Genomic DNA, 19,146 nt, shown 5'->3' on the forward strand with positions numbered 1-19,146 from the left:
AAAAAAAAAAAAAAAAAAAAAAAAAAAAAAAAAAAAAAAAATGGGGCAAGACGGTGTTGTTTTCACTGCACAGGTGGTCACTGGATCCCCAACCAAATTAACCAGCACTCAGCCTGGCTGTGGAGCTTCCCTGTTCTTATACCTTGTGAAACAAATAGCATGGGTGTTGCAGAGTCAGCAGGGGGATGGAGTCAGTCCCAACTTGTCCCTAATTCCTGCTTCTGACACTTGTGGGCTATATGAACTCTCACAAATAACAACATCCATCAGCCTTTGTTTCTCATCTGAAAAATGTGAAGGATCACACCTGTTTTAAAGATGCACCAAAAAGATATTATTATCCCCATTCTTCTTATTCTTATTCTTCTTTTCACCACAGTGGGAAAGGGACATATTCTTCACACAAGGGCAGAACACTCATTAGCTGATAAGAAACCACTGATATGCTACAGAGAATTTCAACTAAGAAGGGTAGAGACTGTTGCCAAGTCAGTGGGTGCTTGAGGTAAAAGGCCCTGGTGAATGGAGTTGGAACAGCTATTTGGGCCCAAGCACAAAACAGATGAGCAGAGGATGCTATTCAAGAAAAGAGAGAGCTTTGAGGTAAACAGATGCTATAAGAAAGAAAGAAGCAGGATGAGAACAGTAACATGGCTCCTGAATGATAGAAAAGAGAAGAGCCTACCTCTGTTTCTTTCTTCCTCAGATTCAGTGATCCCAGTCTCTACTTCATCTGGGCCAGCCTGAGGAAGTGTCTACGCCTTATATCAAAACAATCCAAACAGAACATTGGGGGCTTCCCTGGTGGCGCAGTGGTTGAGAGTCCGCCTGCCGATGCAGGGGACACGGGTTCGTGCCCCGGTCCGGGAAGATCCCACATGCCGCGGAGCGGCTGGGCCCGTGAGCCATGGCCGCTGAGCCTGTGCTCCGCAATGGGAGAGGCCACAACAGTGAGAGGCCCACGTACCGCAAAAAAACAAAAAAACAAAAAAAACAAAAACAAAAACAGAACATTGAGAGGAGAAAAAGGACCACTGTGAGCATTCCATTTCTGACACCCAATAAGCGTTAGAAGAGTTCTTTTCCTGGACATGATTGAGGGAGATTAAACTCTTTCAAATTAGCTCCATGTTCCTATAGCCAGATCTATATTTGGATCATCTTCCCTCCTATATTCCAGAAACCACGGCCAAACCAACTCTGCAAGATATACTGCACAATTCGTGTGCACCTCTTAGCCTTGGCTAATTACCTCTTTTATCAATTAAAAATATTTTCCCATTAAGCCAAGAAGTTGAGAGGGAGAGAGGGTCTCCTCTCTATTTTGAAAGCCTCTGGAAAATCCAGCAAGATAATGTCACTGATTTGGTTAATTTCAGGTGCACATCAGGCCATTCAACCTAGGTGAATTTAATGACTCAGGACAGGTCGGGCGATGAATGTCCCTGTAAATTATTTATAATTGCAAGCATAAAAATTAAAAATCAGTCTGAAGAGCAAGATAACGTAATGCTAATGACAGAGGGCAGTAATCTGAAGATAGAGGTTCCCCACTTTAATCAGGCCCATTCGGATGACAGAGCGCTAAGCCTCTAGGGGATTGTTCTGGAAACAAAAGGCTGAGAACCTACTTCAGTCTTTAATGACTCACCATGATAAAAGAAATTAACTGAATTTTCATATTATAATTATAAAATTTAATAGGGAATTTTTTCCCCTTCATACTTTTAATTTTTCTCCTAGTCAAGATAAACCAACATACAGCCTGTTCTCCTCACAAGGATGGCTGTAAAAGGCCACATCATGTTGAAAGTCCAGTTTATAAATTATGTCCAGGATGAGGAATCACCAGTGCTATAACAGAGACAGTTTCTAGAGGCTTTAGGAAGTTAGAAAAGTCTTTACCTTGTTTTCAATGTTTATACAATACTGTAGCCCTCCAAGTCAGTCAGAATCAAAAATGGGGTGAGCAATAAAACATCAAATTCCTCCCTTGGGATGTTTTCAAACTACAAACCAAACACTCTCCTTTGCTTGCCTTTTCTACCCAGTGGGTATCTAATCATATTTCCAAGTCTAATTCAGGTGGAACTTCATCCAGGACTTATCACACTGTACTGTAATGTACAATAGTAGGATCATTGCATTCTCTCCTCCAAAACTGTAAGCTCTTAGATGGGAGACCATTTGGGAACCATGACTAATTGACCCTCCAAACACCTGGCACTTTTTAGGCATCGATAAATATTTGTCAGCTGACTGAGTTTTACCTTATCTCTAGGCTAACTTAGGATAAAAATGAGAGAAAAGTCAAGAAAGCACCAAATCTTTTGCAATGAAGAATAAAAAATACAAAGAGAGATAAGGGGGGGGAAGGTGTTCGTTTTTTAATAGATAAGTTTCATTAAATATACACATTCTTGCTCTTGATAATAAGAAAAAACCATGAGGTATTTTCTCTGGAGTTTCTAAATCGTTCCAAGAGCCCTTGATAAAATTACAGTCTTTTCCTGAGCAGCTGGGGTGCTATCGCTCCACATAATTTCCTCTCTGAATGAACTGTAGATAGTCATATGGTGAAGTCAATGAGTAAGGATTTTTTTTTTAGTTGCAAGCAAAAGAAAACAACTTCAATCAGTTTAAGGGAAAAAACAATATGTCGGGGTGTATTTTGTTATTAGGACCTAGAAGTATTTCACCAAAGCCAAGGGCAGGAACGTGGCTGGGCATCGGGAAGAATGGAACTGGGAGCTGGGAAGTTACCTCATCCATAGGGGTTCCAACTTTCTCTCCCATCAATCATATTCCCTTGGTCTCTCTCACCCTCTACACCAACTTAATGTGTGTCACAGTCACCGGGAGGACCTGTTAAAATGCACATTGCTGGGCTCCTCTCCAGAGATGTCGCATCAGTCGGTCTGAAGAGGGGCCTGAGAATTTGCATTTTTCATCAGTTCCCAAGTGATGCTGCTACTGCTGGTCTGGGCACCAACTTTGAGAAATATTGCTTTACATCAGTTAGTGCACAGAGCAGGAAGATGGCCACCGGAGCTGACACATTTGCAGGTCACAGCTCTAGCCACCAGGAGAGACTCACCCTTAGTCCTACTGCCCACTTCCTGGGAGACAGGACTGCCTAGCCCAGTTGGAGTACTGTATCTACCCCGAGCCATCAGCTATGGCCAGACACATGGCTGACTATGGGCATATCACAGTTTCCAGGGAAGGGGAGCTGGCAGAAAACCCAGTGTGGCTGCTATGAGGCACGAGGAAGTCTTTCATTTTTTACTGGACTAGTTGAAGCCTCCATCACAGCAAAAGTTCAGGATTCAGGAAACCCACCCTCATATGGAACACAATTTAGAGTTATTCCCATCTCTGCAAACAACAGCCTCTATCAAATGTATAGGGGCAAGGAGGAATTGGACTTCCATCAGGCTGTGTGAGACACTCCAGCAGAGGGTGGGAGAGGGTCTAGAGCAGTGGTTCTCCACTGGGGAAGACTTTTCCACCCAGGGACTCTTGGCAATTTCTGGAGACAGTTTTGGTTTTCACAACTTGGATGGGGGCCATGAGATGCTTCCAGCAGCTAATGGGTAGAGGCCAGAGATGCTGCTAAACATCCTACAAGGCACAGGACAGCCCTCACAACAAAGAATTATCTGGTCTGAAATGTCAATGTGCTGAGGTTGAGAAATCCTGGTCTAGAGCCTACAAGATCCTCAAAAAATTTTAGTCTTCTCATCCACAGCAGGGGCAACAGTGCTCTACATAGTTGAATCTCAGTCCCACCTGCTGAGCTGGGGTCCTACACTGCTGCTTGCTGGCTGAGTGAGCTCGGGTAAGCCACAACACCTCTAAGCCTCTGTTTCCTCATACCTGTGATGGGATAATAGGGATGATGGAAGGAATTCAATGAATTAATAGCTGTCAATAACTTGGCCCAGTGTCTGGCACATAGTGAGTACTCAACATAGGGTCATTATGCACCAATATTATTATTATTTATTTTGAATGAAAATGTGGAGGAATTACTCCATGCCTCTGTGATTTGGGATAGATAGCTCAACTAATTCAGGAAATTTTACAGTGGTAGAAAAAAATCTAGAAGGTAGTGATGTCAGCAAGATGGTGACACAGGTCATTTCCAGCTTCAGTCCTCCTCACAAGAAGACCAACTAGCAACTAACCATTGACAAGACATCATCGTGAAAATCCCAGAACGTGGACATGAGGCTGAAGCACCCCGCACCCCCGGACCACAGAGGTCTCATTAAAAGGTGTAGCACCACAGTGAGAGGGCTTCTGTGAGCCTACAGTTTCTGCAGTAGGAAAATGAGAACCCAAGGTAAACATCCAGCTCCCCCCAGCACTGAGATATGCTTCCCAAGAAACCCATACAGGTCTCACCTCACAGGGGTCACTGGGGGAGTCTGCAGGGCTTGACCAATGGGGATAGAGATGGAGAAGGAGGGTGGAGCCTACAACAACCAGTGCTCAGATCTCGGCAGACGTCTTTCCAGCTTGCAGTGGTGCCTGAGCAGAGATTCCAGACAGTGGCTCTGCCCATCTGCCGAGCCAAACCAGTGGCCGAATCTGGCTAGGGAGCTCAGTTAGCAGTTCTGCCTGATTTGGGATCCCTGCCAACCAGTCATACTGACTGTGGAGTCCATTCTATAGCCCTTCCCAGCAGGGAAGCAATTCTTAGCCTGCCCAAACTGCTGAGTATAGCCTCCAGTCCTGCTCAGTCAGGAAGCCTGGCCAGAGAATCTGGGCAGCTACAGAGCAATCCTACAACCCCACTTGGCAGAGAATCAAGCCAGCAGCCCTGCCCAAGTGTTAAGTATAGCCTCAGCCCTGCATAACCAGGGGGCCTAAGCCGTGACCCTGGACAGCCTTGGAGCCCAGCCTACAGCCCTGGTCCACAGCAGAGCCTTGCCTACAGTCTTGCCCAATTGCTGAACATAGACTGCAGCCTCATTCAAGCAGGAAGCCCTGCCAGTGACCCCCACCCAACTGAAGAGCAGTTTCTTGCCCCACCGAACCACAGGATACAGCTGGTGACCCCACCTGACTAGAGAACATGGTCAGCAACCTTGCCCAACAGCGCAACACAGCCAGTGGCCTAGTTGATTGTGAAGTCCAGCCTGCAGCTCCATCCAACTTTGGGGCACAGCCTGCAGCCTCACTGGATCACAGAACATAGCCTGAGGAGGCATTCAATCATGAAGCCCTGCCTGTGGCCCCACCTGAACACAAAATCCAGCCAGCAGCACCATCCAGTTAGGGAGTACATCCTGAGACCCCATCTGAGCAGGAGAGATTTCAGAGCTCAGCCCATAACCCTGTCAAATCTCAGAGTCCAACCAGTGGTACCACCCTGGCAGGGAACACAGCCTGCAACCTTGACCAACCAGAGGTGATTACAGAGCCTAACTAGTGGTCCTACCTGACTGTGGAGCACAGCTAACAGCCTCACCCAATCAGGGAGTCCACCTAATGTGGACATGAATGTGCAGCCCAGCCAGCAGGATCACCTAACTGTGGAGCCCAGCCAGTGACACCTCCCTGACTTCAGAGCACAGGCAGTGGCCTCACCCAAGTAGAGACCCAGGTAGCAAATCCTGCTTGCTCATATATGCTACCAGCTGACCTGTCTAGTACACCAAGCTGAGCTGACTGGTAAAGGTCTTTCCCTGACAAAGAGAACTTTTAAAGACTGGAAGAGAAGATCTCTTACTAAATGTGCAGATACCAACACAAAAAATCAAAGATCACAAAGAATCAGGTAAATATAACACCACTAAAGGAAACTGACAAAGCTCCAATAACTGACTCTAAAAAAACTGAGATCTGTGAACAGGCTGACAAAGAATTCAGAACAATCTCTTGAAGAAGTTCAGTGAACTACAAGAACATACAGACAAATAAACAAAATTAGGAAAGCAAATCATGAACAAAATGAGAAGTTCAGCAAAGAAATAGACATCATAAAGAAAGAAAAAAATCCCCAAACAAACAAAAAATCTAGAGCTGAAGAAAACAGGAACTAAACTAAACAATTTGATAGAGAGCTTAAGCATCAAACTTGACCAAGCAGAAGAAAGAATAAGTAAACTAGAAGATAGGTCATTTGAAATTATCCAGTCAGAGGAGCAAAAAGAAGAAAAGAATGAAAAAGAATGAAGAAAACCTATGGGACTTAGGGGACAATCATCAAGGGAAACAATGTGGGAATCCCAGAAGAAGAGAAAGAGAAAAAGAGACAGGTCTATTTAAAGCAATAATGGCTAAAAACTTCCTAAACTTGGCGAGATAAAGGGACACCCAGATTCGTGAGGCCTAAAGCACACCAAATAGGTTGAACTCAAAAAGGGTTACACTGAGACACATTATAATTAAATTGTCAAAAGTCAAAGACAAAGAGAGAATTTTGAAAACAGCAAATAAAAAGCAATTAGTCACATATAAGGGAGTCCCACCACAACGTGCCCCAATAATACTATCAACAGATTTCTCAACAGAAACTGTGCAGGCCAGGAGAAAAAGGTATGACATATTCAAAATACTAAAAAAAGAATATTGTCAACCAAGAGTACTATACCTGGCTAAGATATCCTTAAGAAATGAAGGAGAAATAAAGACTTTCCCAGATGAATAAAAGCTGAGGGATTTCATCACCACTAGACCAGCCTTATAAGAAATGCTAAAAGACATTCTTCAAGCTGAAATAAAAGGATGCTAATTAACATCATAATACGTATGAATGTGTAAAACTCATTGGTAACAGTAAATATATAGTCAAAGTCAAATTCTCTAATATTGTAATGGTGGTGTGTAATTCACTTACAACTATTGTTTAAAAGTTTAAAAACAAACATATTTTAAAAACCATATTAAACATATTAAAAAACAACCATAACTACAATAATTTGTTATTGGATTCACACATAAAAAAGATGTAAATGTAACACGAGTAACCTAAAATATGGAGGCAGACATAAAAGTATAAAGTTTCTGTATGCTATCAAAGTTATCAGCTTAAAATAGGATATTATAAATATAAGATAATTTATGTAAGCCTCATGGTGATCGCAAAGGAAAAACCTTTAGTAGATACACAAAAGATTATGATAAAAGGGTTAAAGCATACCACCACACACACAAAAAATCCTCAGATCACAAAGGAAGACAGCAAGAGAGAAAGCAAGGAACAAGTGATCTACAAAACAGTCAGAAAACAATGAACAAAATGGCAACAGTACATTCGTGCCTATCAATAATTACTTTGAAGGTAAATGTATTAAATTATGTAATCAAAAGACACAGAATGGCTGAATGAGTTAAAAAAATAAAAGATCCAATGACATGCTTCCTACAAGACTCACTTTAGATTCAAGCACACAGATAGACTGAGAGTGAATGGATGGAAAAAGATATTTCAAGGAAATGGTAACCTGAAGAAAGCAGGGTAGCTATTCCATACAAACAATTTATATTTGAACAATACTAGAGACCAAATGGACCTAACAAACATATAAAGAACATTCCATCCAAAAGCAGCAGAATACACCTTTTTCTTCAAGTATAAGTGAACATTTTCTAGGCTAGGTAATATGATAGGCCACAAAACAAGTCTCAACAAATTCAAGAAGAAAGAAGCTATATTGAGTATCTTTTCTGACCACAGTGGTTATGAAACTAGAAATCAGTAACAGGAAGAAAGCAAGAAAATTCACAAATACATGGAAATTAAAAACATACTCCCAAACAACCAATGGATCAAAAAAGAAATCAAAATTTTAAATATCTTAAGACCAATGAAATACAAACACAATATATCAAAATTTATGGGATGCAGCAAAAGCAGTTCTAAGAGGAAAGTTTGAATAAAAAGAACGATCTCAAATAAACAACCTAACTTTACATCTCCAGGAACTAGAAGAACAAGAACAAACTAAGCCCAATGTTAGCAGAAGGAAGGAAATAATAATGATGAGAGCAGAAATAAATAAAATACAAAAGAGGGGAAAAAAGGAAAGATTAACAACATAAATTAGAACTAATAAGGAATCCAGTAAAGTTGCAAGATACAAAAATCAATGTACAAAAATCAGTTGTGTTTCTATGCACTAACAGTGAACTGCAAGAAAAAGAAATAAGGAAAGTGAGCTTATTTACTATAGAATCAATAACAGTAAAATATTTATGGATAAATTTAACCAAGGAGGTTAAAGATCTATACACTGAAAACTATAAAACACTGATGAAAGAAATTGAAGAAGACACAAATAAATGCAAAAATATCCTATGTTCATGGACTGAAAGAGTTAATATTGTTACAACATCCATACTACCCAAAGCCATATATAGATTCAATGCAATCCTTATCAGAATTCTAATGGCATTTTCACAGTAATAATGCAAACAATCCTAAAATGTTCATGGAACCACAAAAGACCCTGAACAGCCAAAGCAATCTGGAGAAAGAACAGATCTGGAGGCATCTTGCTTCTTAATTTCAAACTATATTACAAAGTTATAGTAATCAAAACAGTAAAATACTGGCACAAACACAGACATATAGACCAATGGAACAGAACTGAGAGGACAAAAATAAACCCATGCATATACAATATGCAATATGCAAATATACAATATTTGACAAGGCAGCCAAGAATACTCAATGGAGAAAAGACATTCTCTTCAATAAACAGTGCTGGGAAAACTGGATGTTCACATGCAAGAGAATGAAACTGGACTCTTCTCTTACACTACTCACAAAAATTAATACAAAATGGATTAAATACTTACATGTAAGATCTGAAACAATAAAACTCAGAAGAAAACATAGGAAAAAACTCCTTGACATTGATCTTGGCAATGATTTCATGGATATGACATCAAAAAGCAACAAAATCAAAATAAACACATGGGACTACATCAAACTAAAAAGCTTCTGCAACAGCAAAGAAAACCATTGATAAAATGAAAAAGCAATCTAAGGAATGGGAGAAAATATTTGCAAACCATATATCTAATAAGGAGTTAATATCAAAAATTAAACAACTCAATAGCAAAAAAAAAACCCAAACAATTAAAAAATAGGCAGGGAATATGAATAGACATTTTTCCAGAGAAGACATACAGATGACCAACATGAAAAGGTGCTCAACATCACTTAATCACCAGCGAAATGAAAATCAAAACCACAATGAGATATCACCTCATACTTGGTGGAACGGCTATTATCAAAAAGGCAAGAAATAACAAGTGTTGGGACTTCCCTGGCGGTGCAGTGGTTAAGAATCCAGCTGCCAATGCAGGGGACACGGGTTCAAGCCCTTGTCTGTGATGATCCCACATGCCGCGGAGCAACTAAGCCCATGTGCCACAACTACTGAAGCTCCTGTGCCGCAACTACTGAAGCCCGCATGCCTAGAGCCTGTGCTCTAAAAAAATTGAAAAAATTGAACTCATCTAAACAGAGAGTAGACTGATGGTTGCCAGGAGAGGGCAGGGAAGAGGAATTGGTGAGGGTGGTCAAAGGGTACAAAGCTCCAGTTATAAGATGAATAAGTTCTGGGATGTAATGTACAGCATGGTGACTATAGTTTACAATACTATATATTTGAAAGTTCCTAAGAGCATAGATCTTAAAAGTTCTCAGCACAAAAATAATTGTAACTATGTGAGATGATGGAAGTGTTAACTAACCTTATTGTGGTAACCATTTAGCTATATATACATATATCAAATAATTGTGTTGTACGCCTTAAAATTACACAATGTTATATGTCAATTATATCTCAACAAAGCTGGGGAAAAAAATCTAGTGGTAAAAAAAAGGAGGCTAGGGACTTCCCTGGTGGTGCAGTGGTTGAGAAACTGCCTGCCAATACAGGGGACATAGGTTCGAGCCCTGGTCCAGGAAGATCCCACATGCCATGGAGCAACTAGGCCCGTGTGCCACAACTACTGAAGCCCCCGTGCTACCACTACTGAAGCCCACATGCCTAGAGCCCGTGCTCCACAACAAGAGAAGCCACTGCAATGAGAGGCCAGTGTACCTCAACAAAGAGTAGCCCTTGCTCGCAGCAACTAGAGAAAAGCCCGTGCACAGCAACAAAGACCCAACGCAGCCAAAAATAAATAAATAAATAAATGTATTTTTTTAAAAAAAAAAGGAGGCTAAGCTTTTCTGGAAAAGAATAAACAGGGGTGGGGGGGAAGCCTCTCATCTTTTGAAAAGGGGACCCTAGACCTTGTGAGTGCCATCATTCTGCATTCTCTCTCCATCTCCTAGCAATGTGCTCTTATCTTGGCACTTTTCATACTGAATTAGGGAAAGTGAATATTAATCTGAACTGATACTAATCACCCATGACAGAAAATTCCCACTCTGATCAAACTTTCATAACACATTAGGAGTAAAAAGCCCTCTCCTGCTTCTCACAGGTCAATCTCCATGCTGCCTATAAGTGTATGGCAATAACAAGCATGTGTCCATCTGCAAGACTCCTTAACATAGGGCAGTGACAACGTGAAAACTGAGACTGCAATCAAAATGTTAAATGGCCAAGTGACAAGGCCAGGCTCCGTGAAGTGGACAGTAGTATACACTGTTTGCTTGACAAAGCTCTGCCCACAAAGATGTCACATCCGGGAAAGCATTCGATCTTGGAACTTAGGAGTTGAAAAAAGCTTAGGTGTCTGCTAATCCAATTCTCTCACTTTTGAGCTATCAGTTCAGGGCAGGGAATAGATGAATTTATCTAACCACAAGATATAATCTTTTGTAGGAACTGGACGTTAGCTAGAGCAGAGGAGTAATCTGAAAGTCCTTCCCTCCCAATGCAATTTATGATAGTTCTTTAAAATTTGGAGCCAGAATCTAGCTGGATTTTGAAGTGTTTTGTTTCATTTTGATCCAATCTGTTAGTCTCTTATTTAATGGGTTAGTTACATTTCTGAATTGTTTCTGTCTTTTTATTTCTGAGTTGTTTCTGTTGGCTAATCCATTTTTCTCAGCTTCTTTCCTTGCTTCTTCTGATTTCTTTTAGATTGACAAAGTTTTTTTATATATATATATATATATATATAATTCCTCTTGTTTATTCTGTTGGTTTAAAAGCTATAGATTGTATTTCTATTCTTCTAATGGTTATTCTTTAATATTTTAACCTACCCACTTAACTGTATATTTGTACAATAAAGTCTCAAATTACTCAGTATTTTTATCTTCCTCCCAAATGTGACACAGATACTAGCATGCAAAAATGACCTTAAGGCCCCAAAGCCTAAAATATTTACTATCTGGCCCTTTCAGAAAAAGTTTGCAGACCCCTGCTCTAGAATAATAGTTTTGTGGGGTAGAAAAATTTATGTTGACAGTTATTGCTCCTCAACACTTTGAATATATTATTTCAGTGTCTGCTGGCCTTAACTATTGCTAATAAGAAATTGTACTTTATGTATTACAGTTTTACTTTAATGTGTCTAGCTATGATTTTTTTCTTTATATTTACTGCTTTGAATTTGGCACACACTTTGAACTTAAGAAAGTCATGTCTTTGGGATATATGTATACATACAGCTGACTCACTTTGTTGTACAGCAGAAACTAACACAACACTGTAAAGCATTTATACTCAATAAAGATGTGAAAAAATAAAAAGTCAGGTCTTTCTTCAATTTCTTGTCAGATACTGTTTCTCTTCCGTTTTTAATGCTGTAGTCCTTGATCTATCCTCTATGTCTCTTGCTTTTTTGAAAATTTTGTTTTGTTTTATTAAAATATCCTTCTTGTTAGTACCATATTCTGCTTCCTCAGTGCTATCTTTCAATTCACTAATTCTTTATTCAACTGTGTATAATCTAGAGTTTATCTTATTAAAAAACCGAGAATATTTTTTATTTCCAAGATTTCTAATTAGTTCTTGTTTCATTTATTGGTTTGTTTTGCTCTCATTGCTTGTTCAACTTCCCTTGTCTGGGAGCTTTGCAATTACCTCTATGCAGGTTACGCCCAGTCAGATCTTTTAATGGCATTTCAGGGCACCTGTTTCCATGTATTAATGGGAAAATGGAGATCCAGTCATGAAAAAGTGGGCAACTTGGTTAAATTCCTACTCTGGAGGGTCTGTGTTCTCCAACTTCCATCATTCTTATAGCCCCATGCTTCTCAACCAGGGCTTACTTTTTCCCCTAGGAGACATTTGGGAATGTCTGGAGACATATTTGGCTGTCACAATTGGAAGGAGATGGTTGCTATTACTGACATCTAGTGGGTAAAGGATGTTGCTAAACATCCTACAATGCACAGAACAACCCCACTGCAAAGAATTATCTGGCCCAAAGTGTTAATAGTCCTGAGGGTAAGAAATTCTGCCACAGCTCCCAGGCAGTGGTCGGTACTTGCCAGCCCCTTTCACAAGGGAGCCACGTACCAGCCCCCAGCTTTAAGCAACAGGGAGTGTGGCACAGTGAGTGCTGGTAATCTTTTTTACCCTCAGAAGTGGACCTTCTACTCATCCTTGTTGACTTCCAGACCCAGAGTCAACAGGTCCCAGGATTCAGCCCCATTCATTTTGCATTTCTTGTCCATAGAATTAAGCTCATATCTGAGCCAGGTCTTTTATACCTTTCTGGTTTTCTACTTTAATATTTTATGTCTCATTACTACACACTTGAAGCAGAGATACTGGCCCAAAGCATGAACTCACTGAGCTATCTTAACCCAGGCCAACTTTCTAGTGGAGCAAGTCTACATGAATCAACATGTCTTGTTCCTTTTTTAAAATTTCTTTTTTCTATAAAAATGTCAGATATCTGGCAATATGTTCTGATACAACCTGCAGTATAATGAGATAATACTTCCTAGAGAGAACCTTCTCAGTTACTTTTCATCAGCTAAAACAGGCCTTTAAAAAGATCACCATACCTTGATGAATGCCTGCACCTTTCACAGGAGCTTCTCCTACATTTACAGGACACTGGGGGTTCTAGTTTGAGGTTTCCTTTTTTTTTTTTTTTTTAATTTAAAAAAAATATTTATGGGGCTTCCCCATATGGGGCTACCGCAAAAAAAAAAAGAAAAAAGAAAAAAAATATTTATGTATTTATTTATTTGGTTGCACCGGGTCTCAGTTACGGCAGGCAGACTCCTTAGTTGTGGTTTGCGGACTCCTTAGTTGCAGCATGCATGTGGGATCTAGTTCCCTGTCGCATCAAACCCGGGCCCCTGTGTTGGGAGCACGGAGTCTTAAACACTGCGCCACCAGGGAAGTCCCTGGTTTGAGATTTCTGAGAGTTACATTTCTTTTTTTTTAATTCATTGTTTATTAAGAAATTATGAGATAAATGCAGAGTTTAAAATTAACATATGTGATATGAGTTATCAAGTAGATATCTATGATTTCACATATGAACCTCTTATATGAAGATCAATAAGATCTCAGTCAACATGTATGATTATCAAACAGATCGTAAGTTCTTTACAAAATGGTAAAAATGATAAAGACCCTACTGATAAACTTATAGAACTATCACTAGGGAAAGAATATATATATATATATACACACGTGTACTTTTAGTACAAAAATTTTAGAACACAATAAAGAGGAAAGAATCAGCTGAGAGTTACATTTCAACAAACAGAAGTTCCTTCCCCTGTGACTTATATTCCTGCTTCCTTGTGGCTTGGTGACCCAGTGAGATCTACAATATACAGCAAGAGGACAGCTACAAAACGCCCAAGGCATGAGTCTCAGCCTCAAGTGAGATTATAGGAGTGGAATATGGAAAGGATTGACCCCTTTATCATTATATAATGACCTTCTTTGTCTCTTTCCACAACACACCCTAAAGTTTTCTGACGTTGGATGGAGCACAGCTGTCGTCATTAGAACAAGAACAAGAACATCTTGTGCTTCCAAACCTACGGGGTCTGAGCAATTTAGATGTAAGACCGGGACTCAGTTACACATAGCATCCCACACAGTTCCATCTGATTCAGATGCCAAGCATCCGCTACAGTGTCTCCCCTCTGTGGAATGCCCCAGCCCAGGCACAGACGGGTCTCCTAGAGATCTACAGCATCTCCTCCCACAGCCCTATTCATCCTGGGTCTGTTTCTCACCCACCCAAGACACATTCGAGTGAATGAAGAATGGACACCTGGCCCAACTAACTTTTTTTCTGAGGAAATTGGATTTGGGTCACAGAGGCATGATCATTTACCTGTGGGGAGCCTAGCTATGAGGTCACATGGAACTGGGAGCTGAAAACACCGTTTAGGGTTTGCCAAGATAAGGCTATATGCAAGCAGGGCCATCATGTACACAGGCACCCAACTGAGAGGCAAGTGAGCACTGAAACCCAGTTTGCCATGTTGTGTGCCCTGGAAGGGCACAGTTGTCAACGTAGGCTAGCAGTTGGTCCTGTGTGTAAACAGATGAACGTGTAGAGAAGGTGGTCAGCAAAGACAAAAATGGAGGAATAGGCCACAGTGATGAGAGACATCAGCCCCAGGGAGGAAGAAAGCGAGAGATGGAGAGAGAAGTTGCCTGGGTCCTGAAAGCTATCAAACACTTTGTTCCAGTCCCTGTAACACTCAGCTCTGCTCCCTGCCCTAGGCTTGTAGGAGATATCCTAGGGTCCTTCTAATAAATTCCCTTCATTGGCTTTGTTGAGTGGCTTTCTGTTTCTTGTAATTAAAAATATCCTGTTGTGGGACTTCCCTGGTGGTGCAGTGGTTGAGAGTCCGCCTGCCGATGCAGGGGACACAGGTTCATGCCCCGGTCCGGGAAGATCCCACGTGCCGCGGAGCGGCTGAGGAGGGCAGGGCCTGGATCTTGTTCACTATTGTATGCTCAGAGCCTCGTACAGTGTCAGCACATAAGAGTTGCTCAGTGAAGATTTGCCAAATGAATGCTTGGATGAGAAAGTTGTGACATGCATGGTTTGAGAAAGTGGCAGCCTTTGAGACTCCTCATCAAGCCCACCTGGAACAATAGAAAGATGAGGGTTTCTTCAGTGAAGTTAAATCAGTAACGTTTTTCACCAGAAGTCACTGCCAAAATTTCAATAGTCCAAAGAAAACAGTGTGAATCCTGATATTCAAAGGGCTATGATGCTCCCTGGGCAAAAAGAAAATTTATCCCTGTGGTGAACTGAAACCCAGGATTTAAAAAAATGACCCTGAAAATGTTTTCCTAAATAAATAAATATTAAAATTTTAAAATTCTTTCTGTAATCATAGATATTAAAACTTGGATGGTGTGCAAAAGATCAGTCCATCCAGCACTATTTGAAGCAATAGCTCAGAGAGGTTCAATAACTAGCATGAGGTCACACAGCAAGGGTAGGGGAAGGGAGACTGGACTCCATGTCTTCGGCCTCTTAAGGCAGTGTTTCTACTATAACCAGCTGCCCTTGGCAAAGGAGGTTCTCACCCTTTCTCATTTCTCTGCTACTACAATTAAAAAGACACCTTTTACAATACCCATTGAAACGGTTCCCGTTTAGTACTCTCGGTCTTTTAACCCTGGTCAAATGGTTAGACTAATGACTGCATTTATGCATTTATAAATTGAGCACACATTTAAGAAACAACAACCCGTCAAATACGTCAGCTTCATTGCAGCTCCATTAAAACAAAAAGTTTTAAATGACCAGGTTACTGGGGGAAAAAAAAAAAAGTGCAATTTTCAACGGTATTATTGCCTGCGAAACATCACAAGTGCAAAATGTAATTACCTTAATGCTATTTTTGATATCATATCAGTAAATTACGCCGAGTCCCCACTGTGACACTTCTATCAGGGTAAGCATTATCCTGTTGTGAGTGTCAATCCCCAGGGAAAATGAAGTCGCTCAAACGGTTTCCATGCTCCAGCAATTAGCCACCTCGAGGCTGCCAGGAAGGGCTAATCTCCGAGACACTTATGGAATGTTTAACCTATAAACATCTAGGACATTTACCTCTGTTTGATTTTTCCCCAATTAAGCCCCAGAGAATCCTCTTTATGCAAGCAAAGCATCATTTTATGTAATAAGAACTTTTCTCCCTCTATTTTCCTTCTTAATCATCAGCAAATCCCCTTCTGCTATTAAAATACACACCACGAAAACTGGAAAAAAGAGGTAATAAGTATATATTGCACTGAATACTAGTACCCTAATGTCATGAGAAGAAAAACACACACAATGTGATGTGTTGGAGGATTAGCAATCTTCATGTCGAGGAAACAAAAATAATAACTTCCAGCAACCATTGGAAGCCAGTGATTTGTTTTCTGAAGTTCAGAAGCTTTATTAGGAGATTAGAAAGGATGCAAAATACAGACACACACATACACACTTAAGCTTTGCAAAACAGCTCCATTTACTTTGGGTGTGAAAACACAGTGTGCTAAAGTCAGGTCCAGCTTATAGGTTAAAAACTGTTTGGGCAAAAATGCCTTTCTGTGCATTTAAGGTATCAATACCATGCACAATTTCAAACAATTTCTCTACCAAAATGAGGACTCTGTTCTCAGCACTCTTGGTGAGCTCTGTTAAAAATTAACTTTGATATAAATGCAGTAGTAAGTTGTTAATATAATCCAGCTTTGTGGCTGAATTTCGTAAAAATTAAAGTTCCGAGGCTGGAGATTCTTCATAAAGAACTATTTTCTCCATAGTATAAAACCAGTCTTTTGGAAAAGGAGCAGGCTTCTCCAGCTTAGCTGAAAAGATGAAAAAGTTAAGGTTGGCTACTAGATCTTCAGCATCTCTGCATTTTCAGTGTCTATTTTAGGTAGAAAATCATCCCTTAGGCTGCCATTCCATCTGGAAAATGTAATTAATAAATCATCAGTTCTCAGCTCTGCACACTGCCTTATAAAGTGCACCAAAAAAAAAAAAAAAAAGGATAAATCATCAGTTCTCAGCTCTGCACACTGCCTGATAAAATGCACCAAAAAAAAAAAAAAAAGAGAGAGAGAAAGACTAAGATCTATTTATTATGTATCGGCCCCTAGTGCTGCCTTGCACTCTCTATCCCTGGATCTCTAGGAAAACAAGGTGCTAGGGTTTATCTGGAGAAACTCGGCTCTCTCCTTTGAGCACAAAGAATTGTCCCTGCTCTTGCCAACCACTAGATCCCCCAGCCCAGGCTTATCACTCATCTCGACCTCATAGCCTGAATGAGGGAGGGAAAGGCTGAAGAACAGTACTCCTCAAGGGGGCTCCAGGGCCTGATCAAAGCCCTCCTGTGACCAAAGGCACATTCCTTCCCCAAGGGGAACAGAGCATCCTCAAATCAGAATCAGACTTGAATAGGTTCAGACCCAGGCTCTACGTTGCCCTGTGAACTTGGGAAAAGGGACTTACCCTTTCTGAACCTCTGTCCCACTTCAGAGTAAGCACTTAGCTATTAGCTATGACGATGATGAAAACAAACTTACTAGTTAGCACAGCAGCAAGAGCCTCTCACCCCCAGGAAACACCTCCTCGTGGGTTCTGATTCTTCGGGAACGATCATCCCAGGACACTTGGTAGAAGTTGCCCAGCAATACAAGCCAGTATTTTTATTTGCATTTCTTACGGAGGAAACTGATGCTCAGAGATGTAAACGGCCAGACCAAGGTTAAGATGGTAGCTCAGCTCCTTGGTTTAAAGTCCTGGCCGAGACCCCAGGGTCCCAACCTCATGAAGGCTTCGTTCTTCCCAGCTAATCTCAATGTCTCTCTTGCATCCTGAGGCCAGAAGAACCATTTTAATGCTACATTAAACCGAAAAGTCTCACCTTTTCTTCCCGGACCTTTTAGCTTCAAATTTACAATATTTACTCACTCTGCATGCAGCCCTGATTAATTTCTGAATTCGACCATGGCGGTGGTGCGTATATATATATATTTACATACAATTCCAGTCCTCCACAGCTAACTGGAGTGTCATCTTACTTGGCTTCTGGGTTTCTGTACCTCCCTGATTCAGAGTGCCAGGTATTTGGGATTCAATCCAGCCTGAAATGTTATTTGCTCTGTTTAGCGCTTTTATGATGATTCTCTTATTATCTGCATGTGCTTCAGTGCTAATTGTACATTACAATGGCTGTGAGCAGGCAGCCTGTGAGCAAAACAGGAGAGGGGGTTTTGGAGCGAGCTACTGTTCCACGGAATCCAGACGAGGGAAGGGCCAAAGGGAGAGATGCCAAAGGAACAGAGAAAAGGGAGCAACCTAGTTTGCAGCTCTCAGAAACCACGGCCTTGTGCTGCCCTAAGGGCCAAATTAACTGTTTCAGGGCATTTAGCGAGGGTTCCACCAAGAAAATGCAAAAAAGAGAAAAATGAATGTTATTTCTAAAATCCCATGTGGTTGTTCAAAATAAACCTGAATCTTCAGACTCCAGAATTCATGTACGATTATATTCAAAAAATGTCTGTAAAGGGAAATATACCATTTAAGTTGTTAAAATAGCCCAAAGACTTCGATGATGGTTGACACACTAATTTAAGCATGAGGTTTAAAACGGTCAGATAGGAAATTCCCAGCCCTGGGTTTGAACAGAAATTCTAAAAGTCATCCTTCTGATATTTATTAGATCTCACAGGAGCAATTTTGCTCCACCCTTTACGAAAACATTTCCAGTAGTTTAGAAATCACAATGAGCCCTGAAATCACAATCTCTAGTGAAATACACTATTATGTTACACGTAGTTTGCAAATTATTTTAAAAGACAACATATGACACTGAAATGCATCTATAGAAGTATGATAAATTGAACACAGAAACCAAATTATGTGGTAATTCTTGGCACTTCTATTAGCTTAAAAATGATTTTAGCACTGGCATTTTGCTCAGCGTAATGAAACACAAATTATAATTAGAAAACATCTTTGGTGTTCATTCTCGAATTCATCTTTTGCAATTCCTAGTTTTCTGACAACTGCTCAGCGACTGGAGATGAGGGACAATCAACCATTACCAGCTTTAAACTTAACTTCCCCATCAGTCTCTAGGATTTCAGCTCCTTGCACGTTTCATGCTGATCTGGAGAAGGGGCGAATTGACGTGGGGTTATTGAAGCCTGAGCTTCAAGGCCCTTCACTCACTGGGGCCTCTCTCAAGACCATGGACCTAATTTTGTGCTCTTTTTT

The sequence above is a fragment of the Neophocaena asiaeorientalis genome, unplaced genomic scaffold, assembly GCF_003031525.2.
Source record: "Neophocaena asiaeorientalis asiaeorientalis breed wild unplaced genomic scaffold, Neophocaena_asiaeorientalis_V1.1 scaffold196, whole genome shotgun sequence".
Classification (NCBI taxonomy): domain Eukaryota; kingdom Metazoa; phylum Chordata; class Mammalia; order Artiodactyla; family Phocoenidae; genus Neophocaena; species Neophocaena asiaeorientalis.